The sequence below is a fragment of the Vulpes lagopus genome, chromosome X (genome assembly GCF_018345385.1).
Source record: "Vulpes lagopus strain Blue_001 chromosome X, ASM1834538v1, whole genome shotgun sequence".
NCBI classification, from domain to species: Eukaryota; Metazoa; Chordata; class Mammalia; order Carnivora; family Canidae; genus Vulpes; species Vulpes lagopus.
The window spans coordinates 61160415-61182492 of NC_054848.1; the positions used below are offsets into that span (position 1 = coordinate 61160415).

The window sequence follows — 22078 nt, forward strand, 5'->3', positions numbered from 1 at the left end:
TTCAACATTTCTTTTCCTTTTATACCACATCTCCTTCTCTGCCATTACTCAGGTCTAAAAATACTAGAATAAGCCTGTATGCAACACAATAAGCACCTTCTTTTCCACTTACAATTACTCTTAGAAAAGAAACATCAAGGAAAATAGAAAAAAGGATAAGGAAAATTATCTCTCATTAGAATCAAGGTAATTTACACTGAGCTCATCTATATTTTATTCAAAGAAATGTAGAAATATTTTAATTTGCATATCATATTACAATGAATCAATATGGAGTCAAAGTCCACCATTACACAATCATAAAATTCTATACATAATCCTCAGAATAATTAGTTTCCATACAAAGATTTACAGATGTCTAGGGTTTGTAGTTTTTCCTAATTGTGTTATAGAGTTTAGAAGTTCTGCTGGAATATTCCCAAAATCAAGTGCAGGATCTGTTTCTTCATAAATTTCTCCAATGACTGCAACATCGTCACTTGTTACAATGTATAACCTTAGTACCACTTGTTTTACTCTTGTGAAGAGCTGAACACTAGTTCATGGCTTTCATCCATACTCAAGTTTATGGTCTGGTTAAAGCATTGCAGTGTTTCCACAATCATTCTTTCCATAGAAGTAATAATTGCAATAGGTTGGTTGATGTAGTTCTCCAAGGCAGATGTAATGTTGTTGGGCCCAAGTGCTCTGGGGAACACAGTAGCACAGGTGACAAGGGAAGCTAAAAATGCCTGCCTGAGCTCATCTATATTATGCTATACTAGTATACTGTAATTATAATTATACTATATTGGACAATTAGTACAATTGTCTCAGGGCTTCAGTTTCCTCACTTGTAAAATGAGGAAGTTGGACAGATCAGCAGTTTCTAACCATTTGGGGGATTATTATCTGAAAACCCTCATTTTCTGGGCCCTTTCTACCAGGTTGCATTTCTGATAGCAGACAGGCTATATAGGTAACCCTCATAAGTCCAGTGGTTCTTAACACATTCTGGTCCGGGCCTTTTCAAGTATCTGATTAAAATAAGGAACGTACTACCAAAAAAGTGTTCATATATATGCACACAGAAATTTTTTATAAATGTTTTTAGAGATTCCAGGACTTTCTGATGGCCATGCATAGCTCACCAGTAAAAACTCCTATACAGGAAGATGTTTAAAAATATTTAAAAAAATATTTAAGTTCAATTTGGTTGACATATACTGTATTATTAGTTTCAAGGGTAGAATTTAGTGATTCGTGAGTTGCATATTACACCCAGTGCTCATTGCATCAAGTGCTCTCCTTAAAAAATATTTTGCTTCCAGTACCCTGTGAGTTTCTTATGTGGTCAGCATGTTTGGCCAAAGACAAAAATGGGTGGTGGATCCTTCCTCACACCTTTCTCATTCCTCTCCAGCATTCCTGTCCTGTTGATTATCCCCAAATTGCCAGGGTATCCACTGAAAGTAGATTTACCTAATAGATTTACACTAAAGGAATTCGAGGCTATATATGTTACCTTTCAAGACAGTTTGCTTTTGCAAAAAGGACAGTGAATTGGAAGAACCAAAAATAAGACAATTGGAATACTGACTTCAGATGTGGTGGCAGGTATGTGAGTGGGCTTTGGGGGATTATAACTCTTGCATTGAATATTGTATTGTATAGGACAAGTGACCTGGTTTATTTATGGATAAGGGTGTTTCATTCTATGAAAGCCTTTGTCCACACGTATATATCTGAATACAGGCATTATATAGTGACTGTTGTGGGCTTCTGTTGAATCCTTTATCACATGGGTCTGATACAATAGATATTCTCACTTATTGTTGATTATAAAGTCTTAAAATCAGTAACAATAAAACCACTCCTGCCGGGATCCCTGGGTGGCGCAGCGGTTTGGCGCCTGCCTTTGGCCCAGGGCGCGATCCTGGAGACCCGGGATTGAATCCCACCTCAGGCTCCCGGTGCATGGAGCCTGCTTCTCCCTCCGCCTGTGTCTCTGCCTCTCTCTCTCTCTCTATCATAAATAAATTTAAAAAAATTAAAAAAAAAACCACTCCTGCCTTGAATTCTGGTCTATGCATGCAGATCCAAACAGCACTCCTTTGCTTAATTCCCTTGAGTGCTATTTTTGATTGAAATATCCAGTGCTCAATTACACTTACTCTGTGACTTTTAGTAGAATGTTCTCTGGACATTTTTGAAATATCAAATTAGGCTCCCTCAAGGCCCCAAACTGGTTGTCTTATTGCTATGGCTAAGACTTCCAGGACTCTGTTGAATAAAAGTGGAGAGAGTGGACGTCCTTGTCTTATTCCTGATCTTAATATTTCCCCATTGAGTATGATGTTTGCCATAGGTATTTCCATTATACCCTTTACTATGTTGAGGTATGTTCCCTCTAGACCTATTTTGTTGAGGGCTTTTATCATGAAAGGATGTTGCAATTTGCAAAATATGCTTTCTGCATCTATTGAAATGATGATATGATTTTTATCCTTTATCTTATTGATGTGGGAAAGCATGTTAATTGATTTGCAAATATTGAACCACCTTTGCATACCAGAAACAAATCCACCTGATAGCGATGAATGATTTTTTTTAATTGGAGTTCAATTTGCCAACATATAGCATAACACCCAGTGCTCATCCCATCAAGTGCCCCCTCACTGCCCGTCACCCAGTCACCCCTACCTCCCACCCACTTCCCTTTCCACCACCGCTTGCTCGTTTCCCAGAGTTAGGAGTCTCTCATATTCTGTCTCCCTTTCTGATATTTCCCACTAATTTTGTCTCCTTTCCCCTTTATTCCCTTTCACTATTTTTTATATTCCCCAAATGAATGAGACCATATAATGTTTGTCCTTCTCCGATTGACTTATTTCAATCAGCATAATACCCTCCAGTTCCATCCACGTTGAAGCAAATGGTGGGTATTTGTCATTTCTAATGGCTGAGTAATATTCCATTGTACACATAGACCAAAATTCTTTATCCATTCATCTTTCGATGGACACCAAAGCTCCTTCCACAGTTTGGCTATTGTGGACATTGCTGCTAGAAACATCGGGGTGCAGGTGTCCTGGTGTTTCACTGCATCTGTATCTTTGGGGTAAATCCCCAGCAGTGCAATTGCTGGGTCCTGGACAGATCTATTTTTAACTCTTTGAGGAACCTCCACACAGATTTCCAGAGTGGCTGCACCAGTTCACATTCCCACAAACAGTGCAAGAGGGTTCCCCTTTCCCACATCCTCTCCAACATTTGTGGTTTCCTGCCTTGTTAATTGTCCCATTCTCACTGGTGTGAGGTGGTATCTCATTGTGGTTTTGACTTGTATTTCCTGGATGGCCAGTGATGTGGAACATATACTCATGTGGTTTTTGGCCATGTTTCTGTCTTCCTCTGTGAAATTTCTGTTCATGTCTTTTGCCCATTTCATGACTGGATTGTTTGTTTCTTTGATGTTGAGTTTAATAAGTTCTTTACAGATGTTGGATACTAGCCCTTTATCTGCTAGGTCATTTGCAAATATCTTCTCCCATTCTGTAAGTTGTCTTTTAATTTTTTGACTGTTTCTTTTGCTGTGCAAAAAACTTCTTATCTTGATGAAGTCCCAATAGTTCATTTTCCGTTTTGTTTCCCCTGCCTTCATGGATGTATCTTGCAAGAAGTTACTGTGGCCAAGTTCAAAAAGGGTGTTGCCTCTGTTCTCCTCTAGGATTTTGATGGATTCTTGTCTCACATTTAGATCTTTCATCCATTTTGACTTTATTTTTGTGTATGGTGTAAGAGAATGGTGCAGTTTCATTCTTATGCATGTGGAAGTCCAATTTTTCCAGCACCATTTATTGAAGAGACTGTCTTTTTTTTCCAGTGGATAGTCTTTCCTTCTTTGTCGAATATTAGTTGACCATAAAGTTGAGGATCCACTTCTGGATTCTCTATTCTGTTCTATTGACCTATGTGTCTCACTTTGTGCCAGTACCACACTGTATGTATGACCACAGCTTAGTAGTACAACCTGAAATCTAGCATCATCATGCCCCCAGCTATGGTTGGGGCCAATAAATTAGGCAATCTAGAAGAAACGGATGCATTTCTGGAAAACCAAAAACTATCAAAACTGGAACAGGAAGAAATAGAAAACCTGAACAGGCCAATTACCAGGGAGAAAATTGAAGCAGTCATCCAAAACCTCCCGACACACAAAAGTCCAGGGCCAGATGGCTTCCCAGGGAAATTCTATCAAACGTTTAAAGAAGAAACCATACCTATTCTACTAAAGTTGTTCAGAAAGATAGAAAGAGATGGAATACTTCCAAACTTGTTCTATGAGGCCAGCATCACCTTAATTCTAAAACCAAAGACCCCACCAAAAAGGAGAATTATAGGCCCATATCCCTGATGAGCACGGATGCAATAATTCTCAACAAGACACTAGCCAATAGGATCCAACAATACATTAAGAAGATTATTCACCATTGCCAAGTGGGATTTATCCCTGGGATTCAAGGCTGGTTCAACACACATAAAGCAATCAATGTGATTGATGATATCAGCAAGAGAAAAAACAAGAATCATATGATCCTCTCAATAGATGCAGAGAAAGCATTTGACAAAATACAGCATCCATTCCTGATAAAAACTCTTCAGAGTGTAGGGGATACTCATCAGCATCTTAAAAGCCATCTACAAAGAGCCCACAGCAAATATCATTCTCAATGGGAAGCACTGGGCGCCTTTCCCCAAGATCAGGAAAAGAAAGGGATGTCTACTCTCACTACTGCTATTCAACATAGTACTAGAAGTCCTAGCCTCAGAAATCAGGCAACAAAAAGAAGTAAAAGGCATTCAAATTGGCAAAGAAGTCAAACTCTCCCTCTTCGCCGATGATATGATACTGTGCATAGAAAACTCAAAAGACTCAACCCCAGGATTGCTAGAACTCATACAGCAATTTGGCAGTGTGGCAGGATACAAAATCAATGCCCAGAAATCAGTGGCATTTCTATACACTAACACTGAGACTGAAGAAAAAGAAATTAAGGAGTCAATCCCATTGACAATTGCACCCAAAAACATAAGATACCTAGGAATAAACCTAACCAAAGAGGGAAAGCATCTATACCCTCAAAACTACAGAACACTTCTGAAAGAAATTGAAGAAGACACATGAGATGGAAAAATATTCCATGCTCATGGATTGGCAGAATTAATATTGTGAAAATGTCAATGCTACCCAGAGCAATTTACACATTTAATGCAATCCCTATCAAAATACCATGAATGATTTTTTAAAAAAGATTTATTTATTTATCTGTTAGAGACACAGAGAGAGGCATAGAAATAGGCAGAGGGAGAAGCAGGCTGCCTGCGGGGAGCCTGATGCGGGAATCAATCCCAGGAACCCTGGAACATGACCTGAGCCAAAGGTAGGGGTTCAACCACTGAGCCACCCAGGTGCCCCTGGCAAACGATTTTTTTAAATATATTAATGGATTCCATTTGTGAAAAATATTGACCTGTTGTTCTCTTTTTTTGGTACTGTCTTTATCTGATTTTGGTGTCAGGATAATGCTTGTCTCATAGAATGAATTTGAAATTTTTCTTTCCTTTTCTTCTCTCTCTCTTTCTTTGGAATAGTTTGAGAAAAATAAGTATTAACTCTTCCTTAAATGTTTGATAGTATTCCCCTGTTAAGCCATCTGGTCCTGATCCAATATATAATAAGAAATGAGCGTAGTCTTGAGTAAACTGACTCTGGCTACTGGGCTACTTGGGATAGAAACAACTTTCTACCAATCTCCCTTCACTTTCTTTCTGGACTCAGTAAATTTCTGTAGTGTGCATTGTTTTCCCATCTCCTTTCATGATCAAGTCAGAGATTGTCCCTGGAAGAAAAACAAAAAAATACAGATGTAAGATATCAGTGAAAACTTTGGCAAAGAAGGAAGGAGTTGAGCAAGTGATCTGCCCTTGGACTGCTTGTAATTTTGGTACTGAAGGTAATTTGCAGTCTATTTAGATCTATCTGGGAGTTCCACAAATACAAAGTCTACCTTATGCCATAACCCCATAATCACAAAGCTATGATAATTTTTATCTTAGTCATGTGCATCTCCTGAATCAATATTTATGTTATTCTTTTATTTCCCCCACATTAATAATGATTAGCATAATTTAGTTGCTATTGTATATATACTTTACCAAAAAGTACAACTATAGCCTGAGTATCAGCAAAGATATTGTGTCTTGAAATCTTAATTTCAAAACTGCAAGCCAATTTTCACCATTTCTTGACAAAGCTGTATAACTTGGAGAAATTTACTTAACATTCCTCAGCCTGTTTTTTTTTCAACTCTATAATGGGGACAAATAGTATCTAAAACATAAGGCTGTTTGAATGAGTAAATAATATAACAAATGTAAAATTGGTAGCACATTGCTTAGTGAATTGCCAATTCTCAGGCCATTAAACACTCTCCAAAAGAAGTATTTTATTTAAAGAAGGAATAAGTATGATTTGTATTTTAACTGGTAACTTGACAAAGAAAATAATTTAGGTAATCTATTTTTTAAATAATCCATTAATTGCAGCACGCTAATGTTTTATTGATAATGATGTATTAATTTTGTGTAATTACATAACAAGGCATAAAGCACTTTGCAGATTATAGAGTGCTGAAGAAATGCTAGTTATGATTAAATCAACCAATAAAAGTTTAAATTATAGAAAATTCTTAGAAAGGAAGGACAAACATTATATGGTTTCATTCATTTGGGGAATATAAAAAATAGTGAAAAGGGAAAGGAGAAAAAATGAGTGGGAAATATCAGTGAGGGTGACAGAACATGAGAGACACCTAACTCTGGGAAACAAACAAGGGATGGTGGAAAGGGAGGTGGGCGGGGAGTTGAGGTGACTGGGTGATGGGCACTGCAGGGGGTACTTGACAGGACGAGCACTGGGTGTTATGCTATATGTTGTCAAATTGAACTCCAATAAAAACTTAAATAAAAATAAGTAAATAAAAAGTTCAAGAATAAAAAAATAAAGGTAGAACCATACGTATTTAAAATTGTAGGTCTCATGATATGAATATGTTTAAAAAATTTTTTCAACTTTCACCTTCATTTTTTTAATAATAAATTTATTTTCTATTGGTGTTCAATTTGCCAACATACAGAAAAACACCCAGTGCCAAGGATACAGTCAACAAAACTAAAAGACAACCTACAGAATGGGAGAAGATATTTGCAAATGATGTATCAGATAAAGGGCTAGTTTCCAAGATGTATAAAGAGCTTATTAAACTCAACACCAAAGAAACAATCCAATCATGAAATGGGCAAAAGACATGAACAGAAATCTCACAGAGGAAGACATAGACATGGTCAAGAAGCACATGAGAAAATGCTCTGCATCACTTGCCATCAGGGAAATACAAATCAAAACCACAATAAGATACCACCTCACACCAGTGAGAATGGGGAAAATTAACAAGGCAGGAAACCACAAATGTTGGAGAGGATGCGGAGAAAAGGGAACCCTCTTACACTGTTGGTGGGAATGTGAACTGGTGCAGCCACTCTGGAAAACTGTGTGGAGGTTCCTTAAAGAGTTAAAAATAGACCTGCCCTAGGACCCAGCAATTGCACTGTTGGGGATTTACCCCAAAGATACAGATGCAGTGAAACGCCGGGACACCTGCACCCCGATGTTTCTAGCAGCAATGTCCACAATAGCCAAACTGTGGAAGGAGCATCTGTGTCCATTAAAAGATGAATGGATAAAGAAGATGTGGTTTATGTATACAATGGAATATTACTCAGCCATTAGAAATGACAAATACCCACCACTTGCTTCAACGTGGATGTTGAAAAAATTATTTCAATGACTGTATAGTGTATTATGCAACACAATAAGCTAATTTGAAAGCAATTTTAGAATCATGAAGTAAACAATAGATGATAATGAAACATATTAAAAAGAAAATTCTCTTCTCAAATCAATAACAAAAGCTCAATCTTTTCCTTTATTTATATTTTATTATTTTTGTATGAGATTTATTTATTCACTTTACAGAGAGAGAGCACAAGTGGGGAAGAGGAGCAGCAGGAGAGGGAGAGAGAGAATCTCAAGCAGACTCCTCTATGAGCATGGAGCCTGTTTCAGGGCTCTATCCCACTACCCTGACATCATGATCTGAGACAAAAGAAATAAAATGAATTGAAATTGGCAAGGAAGAAGTAAAACTTTCACTATTTGCAGATACTGTCATATAGATAGCAAACCTGAAAGACTCCACCAAAAATCTACTAGAACTGATAAATGAATTCTGTACAGTTGCAGGATACAAAATCAATGTGCAAAACTCAACTGAATGAGTCATGCAGGTGCATTACACTTTATTATTATTATTATTATTATTATTATTATTATTATTATATCACTTTGCCTCACAAGATGAACATTATTTGTATAAATAGGAGATTATGGAGAATAATTTACAAGGCCATGATGCCCTGAACAAGGCAAAACAGGGTTCCTTTTTTTTAAGATTTTATTTATTTATTCATGAGACATACAGAGAGAGAGAGAGAGACAGAGACATATGCAGAGGGAGAAGCAGGCTTCCTTCAGGGAGCCTGATGAAGGACTCCATCCCAGGACTATGGGATGACGACCTGAGCCAAAGGAAGGTGCTCAACCACTGAGCCACCCAGACATCCCAAAACAGAATTATTTTTATCAATGTTTTTTAAAAATTCCAATATAGTTGCTGTTACACATAGAGTGCTATCTTAGTTTCAGGTGTACAATATAGCAATTCAACACTTCCATGCATCAGCCTGTGATCATCACAAGTGCAGTCCTTCATCCTCATCACCTATTTAACCTCTTCCCCCACCAACCTACCCTCTGGTAACCATCTGTTTGTTCTCAATAGTTAAGAGTCTGTGTCTTGGCTTGTTTATCTCTCCTTTTGCTCTTTGTTCAATTGTTTTGTTTCTTAAATTCCACATATGAGTGAAATCATATTGTATGTGTCTTTCTCTGACTGACATTCACTTAGCATTATACTTTCTAGCTCAATCCATGTCCTTGCAGATGGCAAGATTTCAGTCTTTTTTGGATGAATAATATTCTATTACATATATATGTCACATTTTCTTTATTCATTCATCTACTGATGGACATTTGATTTGGGCTGCTTCTATAATTTGGCTACAATAAATTATACAGCAAATACAGTGGTCCATGTATCACTTTCAATTCATGTTTTTGTATTTTTCTGAGTAAGTACCCTATAGAACAATCATTTGATCGTAGGGTAGTTCTATTTTACTTTTTGAGGAATCTCCATACAGTTTTTCACAGTGGTAACACCAGTTTGCAGTCCCACCAACAGTGTAAGAGGATTTTTTCTTCACATACTCACCAACACAGGTTGTTTCTTATGTTTTTGATTGTAGCCATTCTGATGTGAAGGGATATCTCCTTGTGGTTTTGATTTGCATTTTCCTGATGAGAAGTGATGTTGAGCATCTTTTCATGTGTCTCTTGGCCATTTGTAGGTCTTCTCTGAAGAAATATCTATGCATTTCTTCTGCCCATTAAATTAGATTATTTGGCTTTTGGTGTTGTTTTGTTTAACATCCTCCCTTTACTGGATATGTCACTTGCAAATATTGTCTCCTACTTAGTGAGTTGCCTTTTGTTTTATTGACAATTTCCTTTGCTGTACAGAAGCTTTTTATTTTGAAGTAGTAGCCAAAGTTTAATCTTGCTTCTATTTACTTTATCTCAGGAAACATATCTAGGAAAAATATTCCTAAACCTGATACCAGAGAAATTACTGCCTTGGCTAACTTCTAGGATTTTTATGGTGTCATGTCTCACATTTAAATTTTTATTTTTGCATATGATGTAAGAAGGTGGTTCAGTTTCATTCTTTTGCATGCAGCAGATCAGTTTTTCCAATACCATTTATTGAAGGAATTTTCCGATTGGATATTCTTTACTGCATTGTTTGAGATTAACTGACCATATAGTTGTGGGTTTCTTTCTGAGTATTCTATTCTGTTCCATTAATCTATGTGCCTATTTTCTGTGCCAGTATGATATTGCTTTCATTACGACAGCTCTGTAATATAACTGGAAGTATGAAATTGTGATACCTCCAGCTTTGATTTTCTTCCTCAAAATTACTTTGGCAATTAATATCCTTTTGTGGTTCCATATAAATTGTAAGACTTTTGTTCTACCTCTGTGAAAAATGCCATGAGCATTTTATAGAGATTGCATTAAATGTGTAGATTGCTTTCAGTAGTAGGGATTTTTTACTAATATTTTTTCTTCCAATCCATGTTCATGAAATATATTTTCATTTCTTTGTGTCATCCTGAATTTCTTTCATCAATGTTCTATACTGTTCAGAGTACAGATCTTTCACCTATTTGATTAGGTTTAGTCTTAGGTTAAGTTGTTTATTTTACATTTTTCTTGCTTATTGAGGTAAGCCTCTATTGCTCTAAATTTCCCTCTTAGAACAACTTTTGCTGCATTCCAAAGGTTTTGGCCTGTTGTGTTTCCATTTTCATTTTCACTTGTTTCCATGTGATTTCGGATGTCTTCTTTGATTTCTTGGTTAACACATTCGTCATTTAATAGCATGCTATTTAACCTCATGTTTTTGTGATCTTTCCAGATTTTTTCTTGTGTTTGATTCCAGTTTCATAGTATCATGGTCAGAAAACATGCGTGGTGTGAATTCAATCCTTTTTAAATTGTTGAGACCTGTTTTATGGCCTAATATGTGATCTATGATGGAGAATCCTCTGTGTGCACCAGAAAAAAAAAATGTGTATTCTCTTGTTTTAGAAGATGTGTTCTAAATATGCCTGCTAAATCTGCCTGGTTCTATCCAGGCATTTGTTTCCTTGTCGATTTCTGTTTGAAAAATCTGTCTATTGATATAAGTGTGGTGTTAAAGTCCCCTATTATTGGCACTTGGAAAATTCTCCAGAATAGGTCACATATTAGGTCACAAAACAGGTCTCAACAAATACAAGCAGATTGATGTCAAAACATGCATCTTTTTTAACCACAAGACTATGAACCTGGAAGTCAGCAACAAAAAAAAAATATCTGGAAAGATTACAAATACATGGAGGTCAAGTAATATGTTACAAAACAATGAATGTGTCAACCAGGAAACCAAAGAAGAAATCAAAAAAGCATAAGGAACCAATCAAAATGAAAACACTGTAATCCAAAAATCTTTGGGAGGTGGGTGGGAAATGGGTTTAAATAGGTGATGGGGGGACCCCTGGGTAGCTCAGTGGTTGAGTGTTCACCTTTGGCTCAGGGCATGATCCCAGGGTCCTGCGATTGAGTCCTGCATCAGGATCCCTGCAGAGAGCCTGCTTCTCCCTTTTCCTATGTCTCTCCCTCTATCTGTGTGTCTCTTATGAATAAATAAATACAATATTAAAAAATAGATGATGGGGAGTTAAGGAGTTTACTTGTTGTGAAGTGTTGTATGGAAGTCTTGAATCACTATATTGTTCATCTATAACTGCATGTTAACTAACAAATTTAAATAAAAATTTTTAAAAGTCCTGTGTTATTGCTTTTTTACAATCAGTCCCATTATCTTTGTTATTAACTGTCTTGTGTATTTGGGTGCTCCCATGTTGGGTGCATAACTATGTAAAATTGTTATATGTTCTTGTTGGATTGTCCCCTTTATTAGTATATAGGGCCTTTCATTGTCTCTTGTTACAATCTTTGTTTTAAACTATTTTTTTTATGTAAGTATTGCTACTCAAGCTTTCTTCTGACAGAAATTTGCATGATAAAGTTTTTTCCATCCCATCAGTTTAAATTTGTAGGTTTCTTTAGGTCTAAAATTAATCTCTTGTAGGCAGCATATAGATTGGTCCTGTTTTTTTAATTTAATTTAATTTAATTTTTACTTTTTTAATATTTAAAATTTTAATATTTCTTTTCTATAATCACACTGATGTTAACAATATAATAAAATGATATTTTTTTTAAAATTTTTTTTTTTTTTTAATTTTTATTTATTTATGATAGTCACAGAGAGAGAGAGAGAGGCAGAGACACAGGCAGAGGGAGAAGCAGGCTCCATGCACCGGGAGCCCGACGTGGGATTCGATCCCGGGTCTCCAGGATCGCGCCCTGGGCCAAAGGCAGGCGCCAAACCGCTGCGCCACCCAGGGATCCCAATAAAATGATATTAACCTAATGTTATCATCTAATTAGTTTCAAGGAGAGAAAAAGCTCAATTTCAATTATACTAAAAAAAATGATTGTCTATGGTAGACATCTTCCAGTATTTAGATTTACACATCTTTATTACATCCAAATAAAAAATTAAGGAATCTCTGGGTGGCTCAGCAGTTTAGCACCTGCCTTTGGCCCAGGGCATGATCCTGGAGTCCCGGGATTGAGTCCCGCATCGGGCTCCCTGTATGGAGTCTGCTTCTCCCTCTGCCTTTGTCTCTGCCTCTCTCTGTGTGTCTCTCATGAATAGGTAAATAAAATCTTAAAAAATTAAATATCAACACTATACTGAAAATGTCCATTAACTATAAGCTGAAAATTTACTTCTGAAATTCAGTTTGGGGAGTGACTCTGAAGAGAATAGAAGAATGGAAGTGAGGAGGTATTCCAAGGATCTTTATATATAATATTACATTATATATATATATATATATATATATATTCATATCTTGACTATATTATGACAAAATAATATTATATCTTCATTTTTGGTTGATACATAGATTTTATTAATGCAATTTTTATTTAAAATTTTAATTTTTTTCAAAATTGTTGTAGGATAAAAAATTGTCCTCACAAATGTGTCCATGTCCTAAATCCTAGAACCTGTGAATATATTCCCTTACATGGCAAAAGGAACATTGCAGGTGTGATTAAGTTAAGGAACTTGATATGGGGCAATTATGCTGAATTATCTGCATAAACTAATGTAATTAAAAGAGTCCCTATAAGAGACAGTCAAGAAAGTTGCAGATAGAGAAGGCAATGTGATAACAAAAGTAGAGGGAAAGAAGACATATGATGGGAACAGAAGTCAAAACATGTAGGCAGTCTCTAAAAGCTAGAAAAAAGGCAAGAAAACAGACTGGATTCTTTCTTAGAGCCTCCAGAAGAAAGGTTGCTTGCTGACCCGTTTTAGACTTCTAGCTTGTAGAACTATGAAATAAATTTGTGTTGATTTAATCCAAGGTGTGTTGTAATTTGCTACCTAAGCAATATAAAACTAATACAAAATATATCTGAATATTTATAAGCAAGCATAAACATTAGCACACAAAAAGTAAATTGTTTGCACATACTTTCACAAGTATATATGCATAATATGTACTTAACATAATCAGTTGACTTGAATGACCATGCAAGCTCACCTCATTTTGTTTGAGTGTGTGTACATGTGTGTACTTTATAATTAAGAAGATCAACTACAACTTCAGGGTTTCCTTCTACCTGCCATCCTAACATCTCATCTCTTAGTAGTATTATACCTTCAAGAAGGAAGAGAGAGGGAAAGAGAAGGGGTAGGAGGACTGTGAGGAGGAGGTGGAGGAGGAGTAAGCAAAGCAAAATCCTTTAATCCATTATTTAACATTTAAAGATCTGTTTAACTGAAGATGTTTAAATCAGTGTACAACAGTCATAATCTATAAATAACTACTTATCAGTAGATAGTAGATATTTTCATAGATAATTTTTTTTAGATAAATATAAAATGAGAAAAGCATGGACATTATTTGAAATTGAGGTTAGCAATCTCATAGCAGGAAAGAAAGAAGAGATTGTACATGGACAATAAACTTGATAGACTTCATAAATTTCCCTTGGGTTGACTATGTTTTCATCAAATTGTCCTATAATAAATAGATGCTCCTGATTAAAATATTTTTTCATGCAGCTGCAAAGCAGTATGCTTCATCAGAATTATGAATATTTTTTAATTCAGCTTATTGACTCTGAAAGGACATTTTCTACAGAGAACAGGCTAATTGAAGCATCATTATATAGTTCTATTTAAAATCTTTCTATTTCTCATGATATTGGATATGCCCATATATATTTGGAAGATTCTCAATTCATATCTTTTAATTTTTTAAAAGCTTTATTTATTCATTCATGATAGACACAAACACACACACACAGAGAAAGGCAGAGACATAGGCAGAGGGATAAGCAGGCTCCATATAGGAAGCCCGGTGTGGGACTCTATCCCGGAACACCAGGACCAAGCCCTGAGCCAAAGGCAGACGCTCAACTGTTGAGCCACACAGGCGTCCCTCTTTTATTTTCATTTCATTTTTTAATTTTAATTATTTTCTTTATTAGAGTTCAATTTACCACCATATAGCATAACACCAGTTCTCATTCCGTCGTGTCCCCCTCAGTGCCCATCACCCAGTCACCATAACCCCCCACCAATCTTCCCTTTCCACTACCCTTGTTCGTTTCCCAGAGTAGGAGTCTCTCATGTTCTGTCACCCTCTCTGATATTTCCCACTCATTTTCTCTCTTTTCCCCTTTATTCCCTTTCTCTATTTTTATATTCCCCAAATGAATGAGACCATATAATTTTTGTCCTTCTCTGATTGACTTACTTCACTCAGCTTATTACCCTCCAGATCCATCCACATCAAAGCAAATGGTGGGTATTTGTCGTTTCTAATGGCTGAGTAACATTCCATTGTATAAATATACCACATCCTCTTTCTGTCCATTCATCTTTCTACAGACATTGAGGCTCCTTCCACGGTTTGGCTATTGTGGACATTGCTGCTATAAACATCGGGATGTAGGTGTACCGGCGTTTCACTGCATCTGTATCTTCAGGGTAAATCCCCAGCAGTGCAATTGCTGGGTTTCAGAGCAGTTCTATTTTTAACTCTTTGAGGAAAGTCCACGTAGCTTTCCAGACTGGCTGTACCAGTTCATATTCCCACCAACAGTGCAAGAGAGTTACCCTTTCTCCAGATCCTCTCCAACATTTGTTGTTTCCTGTCTTGTTAATATTCACCATTTTCACTGGTGTGAGGTGGTATCTGATTGTGGTATTTTGCTGTTCAGAAGCTTCTTATCTTGATGAAGTCCCAATAACTCATTTTTGCTTTTGTTTCCCTTGCCTTCATGGATGTATCTTGCAAGAAGTTGCTGTGGCCAAGTTCAAAAAGGGTGTTGCCTGTGTTCTCCTCTAGGATTTTGATGGAATCTTGTCTCACATTTAGATCTTTCATCCATTTTGAGTTTATCTTTGTGTCTGGTGTAAGAGAATTGTCTACTTTCATTCTTCTGCATGTGGCTGTCCAATTTTCCCAGGACCATTTATTGAAGAGACTCTCCTTTTTCCAGTGGATATTCTTTCCTGCTTTGCCTAATATTAGTTGACCATAGAGTTGAGGGCTCATTTCTGGATACTCTATTGTGTTCCATTGATCTATGTGTCTGTTTTTGTACCAGTACCACACTCTCTTGATGATCACAGCTTTGTAGTACAACCTGAAATATTGCATTGTGATGCCCCAGCTCTACTTTTCTTTTTTAATATTTCCTGGGCTATTCAGGGTCTTTTCTGATTCCACATAAATCTTAAGATGATTTGTTCCAACTCTCTGAAGAATGTCCATGGTATTTTGATAGGGATTGTAGTAAATGTGTAAATTGCCCTGAGTAACATTGACATTTTCACAATATTAATTCTTTCACTCCATGAGCATGGAATATTTTTCCATCTCTTTGTGTCTTCCTCAATTTCTTTCAAAAGTGTTCTGTAGTTTTTATGGTATAGATGCTTTCCCTCTTTGGTTTGGTTTATTCCTAGGTATCTTATGCTTTTCGGGGGAATTGTAAGTGGGGATTGACTCCTTAATTGGTCTTTCTTCAGTCTTATTGTTAGGGTATAGAAATGCCATTTATTTATGGGCATTGATGTTGTACCCTGCTAAACTGCAAAATTGCTGTATGAGTTCCAGCAATCTTGGGTTGGAGTCTTTTGGGTTTTCTATGGAGAGTATCATGTCATCTGCAAAGAGGGAAAGTTTGACTTCTTCTTTGCCAACTTTTTTTGTTGTGTGATTGCTGAGGCTAGGACTTCTAGTACTATGTTGAATAGCAGTGGTGAGAGTGGTCATCCCTGTCTTGTTCCTGATCTTAGGGGAAAGGCTTCCAGAATGATATTTGCTGTGGGCTTTTTGTAGATGGATTTTTAGATGCTGAGGAATGTTTCCTCTTTCCTTACAGTCTGAAGTGTTTTGATCAGAAATGGATGCTGTATTTTGTCAAATGCTTTTTGTGCATCTTAGTGTGCGGATCATATGGTTCTTGTTTTTTCTCTTTTTGATATGATCTATCACATTGCATTATGAGTGTTGAACCAGCCTTGCATCCCGGGGATAAATCCCACTTGGTCATGGTGAATAATCTTCTTAATGTATTGTTGGATCCTATTGGCTTGTATCTTGTTGATAATTTTTGCATCTGTGTTCATCAGGGATATTGGTCTATAATTCTCCTTTTCGGTGGGGTCATTGTCTGGTTTTGGAATTAAGGTGATGCTGGCTTCATAGAATGAGTTTGGAGCCATTCTATCTCATTATATATTTCGGAACAGCTTTAGTGGAATAGGTATTGTTTCTTCTTTCAGCATTTGATATCATTCCCCTGGGAAGCCTTCTGGCCCTGGAGTTTTGTGTTTTGGGAGGTCTTTGATGACTGCTTCAATTTCCTCCCTCATTATTGGCCTGTTCAGGTTTTCTATTTCTTCCTGTTTCAATTTTGGTTGTTTGTGGTTTTCCAGAAAGTGTCCATTTCTTCTAGATTGCCTAATTTATTGCCGTATAGCTGCTCATAATGTTTTAAAAATCGTTTGTATTTCCTTGGTATTGGTTGTGATATCTCATTTTTCATTCTTGATTTTATTAAATTGAGTCTTTTCTCTTTTGTTTTTAGTAAGGCTGGCTTATGGTTATCCATCTTATTAATTCTTTCAAAGTACCAACCCCCTGTTTTTTTTTTTATCTGTTCCACAGTTTTTCTGGTCTCTATTTCATTGAGTTCTTCTTGAACCTTTATTAACTCTCTTCCTCTGCTTGGTGTAGGTCTTTTTTGCTGTTCTTTCTCCAGTTCCTGTTGGTGCAAGGTTAGCTTATGTATTTGAGTTTTCCCCAGTTTTTTGAGTGATGCTTGTATTGTGATGTATTTCCATCCTAGGACTGCTTTTGCTGTATCTCAAAGATTTTGATCAGTTGTATCTTCATTCTCTTTAGTTTCCATGCATATTTTTAATTCTTCTCTAATTTCCTGGTTGACATTTTCATCTTCTAGCAGGATGGTCTTTAACCTCCACGTGGTTGAATTTCTTCCAAATTTCTTCTTGTGATTGAATTCTAGTTTCAAAGCATTATGGTCTGAAAATATGCAGGGGACAACACTAATCTTTTGGTATTGTATAAGACCTGGTATTGTGACCCATTATGTGGTCTCTTCTGGAGAAAGTTCCATGTGCACTCAAGAAGAGTGTGTATTCAGTTGCGTTTGGATGTAAATTTCTGTTAATATCTGTGAAATCCATCTGGTCCAGGTTATCATTTAAAGCTCTTGTTTCTTTGGAGATATTGTGCTTAAAGATTTTTCATTTACAGAAAGCGCCATATTGAAATCTCCCAGTATAAGTGTATTATTATCTAAGTATGTCTTAACTTTGGTTTTTAATTGTTTGATATACTTGGCAGCTCCCACATTCGGGGCATAAAGATTCATGATTGTTAGGTCCTCTTGTTGGATAAATCCTTTGAATATGGTAGTGTCCCACTTCATCTCTTACTACAGTCTTTGGGGTAAACTTTATCTGATATGAGCATTGCTACCCCTGCTTTCTTTTGAGGACTATTTGGATGGTAAATTGTTTTCCACCCTTTCATTTTCATGCTGTAGGTGTCCTTAGGTCTAAAATGTGTCTCTTGTAGAAAGCAAATAGATAGGTCTTGCTTTTTATTCAGTCTGAAACCCTGCACCTTTTGATGGGTTCATTAAGCCCATTCACATTCAGAGTTACTATTGAAATGTATGAATTTAGTGTCATCATGATACCTATTCAGTCCCTGTTTTTGTGGATTTATTCTCTGGGCTTCCTCTTTCTTTTACAGAGTCCCCCTTAATATTTCTTGCAGAGCTGGTTTGGTGGTCACATATTCTTTCACTTTTTGCCTATCTTGGAAACTCTTTATCTCTCCTTCTATTCTGAATGACAGCCTTGCTGGATAGAGTATTATTGGCTGCATGTTCTTATCATTTAGGACCCTGAATATATCCTGCCATCCCTTTCTGGCCTGCCAGGTCTCAGTGGAGAGGTCTGCTGTTTATCCTATACTTATCCCCATATAATTTAGGGATTTCTTGTCTCTTGATGATTTAAGGATTTTGTCTTGGTCTTTGGAATTTGCAAGTTTCACTATTAAATGTCGAGGTGTTGAAAGGTTATTATTGATTTTAGCGGGGATCTCTCTATCTCTGGATATGAATGCCTGTTTCCCACCCCAAAGTAGGGAAGTTCTAAACTATGATTTGTTCAAATACACTTTCTGATCCTCTGTCTCTTTTGGGTGTCCTCTGGAACCCCAATTAAATGCAGATTCTTTCCTTTGGAGGCTGTTATTTATTTCCCTTAACCTTTCCTCATGATTTTTTAATTGTTTTTCTCTTTTTTCCTCAGCTTCCTTCCTGGCCATCAACTTGTCTTCTATGTTACTCACTCTTTTTTCTACCTCATTAACCCTCATCATTAGGACCTCTGTTTTGGATTGCATCTCATTTAATTGATTTTTAATTTTGGCCTGATTAGATCTAAATTCTGCAGTCATGAAGTCTCTTGAATCCTTTATGCTTTTTTCCATAGTCACCAGTAGCTTTATAATTGTGCTTCTGAATTGGCTTTGTGACATCCAATTGTAATCCAAATTCTTTAAGTCTGTGGCAGAGAGTACTGTTTCTGAATCTTTCTTTTGTGGTGAGTTCTTTTTTCTAGTCATTTTGCTCAGTGCAGTGGGGCTAAAAACAAGTTGTACTTTTTAGAAGCACTATCTCCTCTCTCTTTAGCCTTCTGGCTGTTCTTTCTTTAAATTTCAGGAGAAATTGGTAGGTTTTTAGGATGATTTGAATGTTATCTACGTAAGTTGGTGTGGACAGTTGACTTGGGCCCCTACTCTTCCACTATCTTGACCTGCCCCCGGTCCTGTTTTTTAAAATTCTATTCTGTCATCCTATGATTGGATCATTTAATTGATTTACACTTGAAGTAATTATTGATAGATATATATGTGTTGCCATTTTATTTTTTTGTTTTGAGGTTGTTACCGAAGATTTTTTTCTGATCCTTTCTTATCTTTTATCTTTCATTTTTTTTAATTTTTTTTTGTTTAGTGATATATTTGGATTTCTTTCTTTTTTTGTCTATGTATTACTGGTATTTAATATATTTTTACTAGTAGGTTTGTATATAACCTCTTCTGTTTATAGCATTTTAAATTAAGTTGATGTTCATTTAAATTAGAACCCATTCTTTTCTTCTGTCCTCCTCAAGTGTTAGGTATACATTAACATGTTTTACAACTTTTACTTTGTGACTTTACTGATTTTTTTAAATAGAGTATTTATTTTTACTGCTTTTTATTTCCTACTTTCTTAATGTCACTTTTGCTCTCTCCTTTCTGCTCAAACAATCCCCTTCAATAGTTCTTGCAGATCTGCTTTTGTTAATTTTGTTGGAGTTTCTCTGTGCCTCGTGGTTCTCGATATTTGTTTTCCTTCCTAATTTATGGGTGTTTTAAGCTATTTTTCTTCAAATATGTTTTCTGCCCTCTTTTCTCTATGTTCTTCTTATTGGACCCCTATATTATGAATGTTCTGAGTTCCACAATTTTGCAAGTCTATCCTCATTTTGTATAATCATTTTTGTCTCTTTTGTTTGGCGTGATTACTTTCCATTACTGTTTTCTTGTTCCTTTATTTATTCCTTGCTTCTTGCAGCCTGCTGTTCATTCTATCAGGAATGTTCCTTATTTTGTTTATTGAACCCTTTATCTCTACTACATTATTTTTTTATTTTTTTGGTGAGGGTTTTACTGATGACTTCCACTCCTTTCCATAGTCTGTGAGAATCTTTATAATCATTACTTTCAATTCTCTATTGGGCCTGCATTTATATCTGTTTTGGTAGATCTCTGACTCTGGCCTTGTCCTATTATTTCATATGGGACAAAATCTTCTGTTTTCTTACTTTGTCTAAAAGTCTCTGTGTTGTTTCTCTGTATTAGGAAAGTCAGCTACATCTGTTCTTGAGAGTAATGGCCTTATGAATAAGAGGTCCCATATTGCCCTTCAGTGTAGTGTCTTTTGTTCCCCAGGGGCTGACGTTTAAGAGTGTCCCAATGTGTGTTGTGTGGGCTCTGCTGTTTTATCCTGGTTAATTTCTTTCAGGCCAGTAGTCTACAGAAACTTTTTTTTTTTTGCCATTGTGTGTGGTGTTTGGTCCCTGGCCTGAATATAGCAAGTTTTAAGAAGGTGTGCTCTGGTCAGTCTGCTTACAAAATGATACCTGTTGTCACTGCCTCTAGAACTGTGTCCCTGAGAAATTCCTGGAACTTCTGGGGGAGGAGCCCCACCACCCTTTACTGACACAAGCATGACTGGGGAAGGGAAGGGTGGTTCCACTGGAGTGATGACCTTCCACTGGAGTGGTTCAGGTCTTGCTGTAAGAAGTTAAATAGTGAGATTTGGATCCTTGCTGGTTTCTGCAGGTGGCTCTATGCTTATGCTGAAGGGAGAGAAGTGAAATGATGCCTCCGAATCATAATAATAATAATAATAATAATAATAATAATAATAAAAGTATTACTGGAGGGATCCCTGACTTCCTTTGTAAAATCTTATGGCAGTAGATATGACATTTTTAGACTCTTATGACATGTATGTTTCCTTATATTTGTGAATACTGCCTCTTTGGTACATGTTCTGAAATAAGCAAATAACATCTCCACTGTGTACCCCAGGTTCTCTTCAGATTGATGTTTTCATGCCTATATTCACAGACTGTTTGCCCTTTGTTCTCTACAAGAGCAGACCCAATGTTGTTCATGTTACCTTGGAGCCAAGCCTACTGATCTTTAAAATTCCAGGCATTAAGCCCAGCTGGTTTCCTGAAGTCAGGAAATTCATTCCCTCTTGATTTTCAAGCCAATGACTATGGGGATATCTTTTCCCCATGCACTTCACCTTGGGCTAGTCTGTCTCTCATCCTTCTCTACCACCATGGTTCTACCCCACTGCAGGGGCCACAATCCATTTCTCTAACAAACCACATCTCTGTACTTTCTATCGTCTTCAGTGTGGATTGCTCTTTACTTTTAGTTGTGGAGTTTGTTCTGGCAGTCTTCAGGTCAATTTCTGGGGCATTTAGGATGATTTCATACTTATCTAGTTGTATTTGTGGGAGGAGATGAACCTAGGGTCCTCCTATTCTGCCACCATACCCCCCCTTTTTTCCACTTTAACATGTTTTATATTTCAAAATTACACTATTGAGATAAAATTTGTAGTCTTGGCCTGTATCTCTAGTTTGAGTGGGCTTAAACTTTCTTTTCTTTTTTAAGTGGATATAAGTGAGTCAAAATATCTACCTCTTTTATGTATAAAAACAGAGGCATAGAATTCAGCTTTTGAGTTTGATATTTGACCTTTCCTCTGTAACTAAGTAAGATAAAGCCTGGCCACAGATGGTATAATTGCGAACAAATTACTCATATCATTAATGTCATAAGACACTGGTCAGATGGAAATGACTTTGGTAAGGACATTGTCTTAAAAGGCAGGAAACCTGAGCTTAAGTACCAGCTTTACTATTAACTCACTGTGACACATGAATCGGGTTATTTCTATGACCTTCTTCACCTTTAAAATGAAAGTTTAGACTAAATCATCATTCATATTCCAATCACCTTTGACATAGTATTCTTA

The 22078-nt window shown here is 36.5% G+C and overlaps 1 pseudogene; it reads right to left on the reverse strand.

Moving 5' to 3' along the window:
• Positions 1-348: 348 nt before the first annotated feature.
• LOC121482554 lies at positions 349-21375 on the reverse strand (annotated as a pseudogene).
• Between the last annotated feature and the right edge of the window lie 703 nt (positions 21376-22078).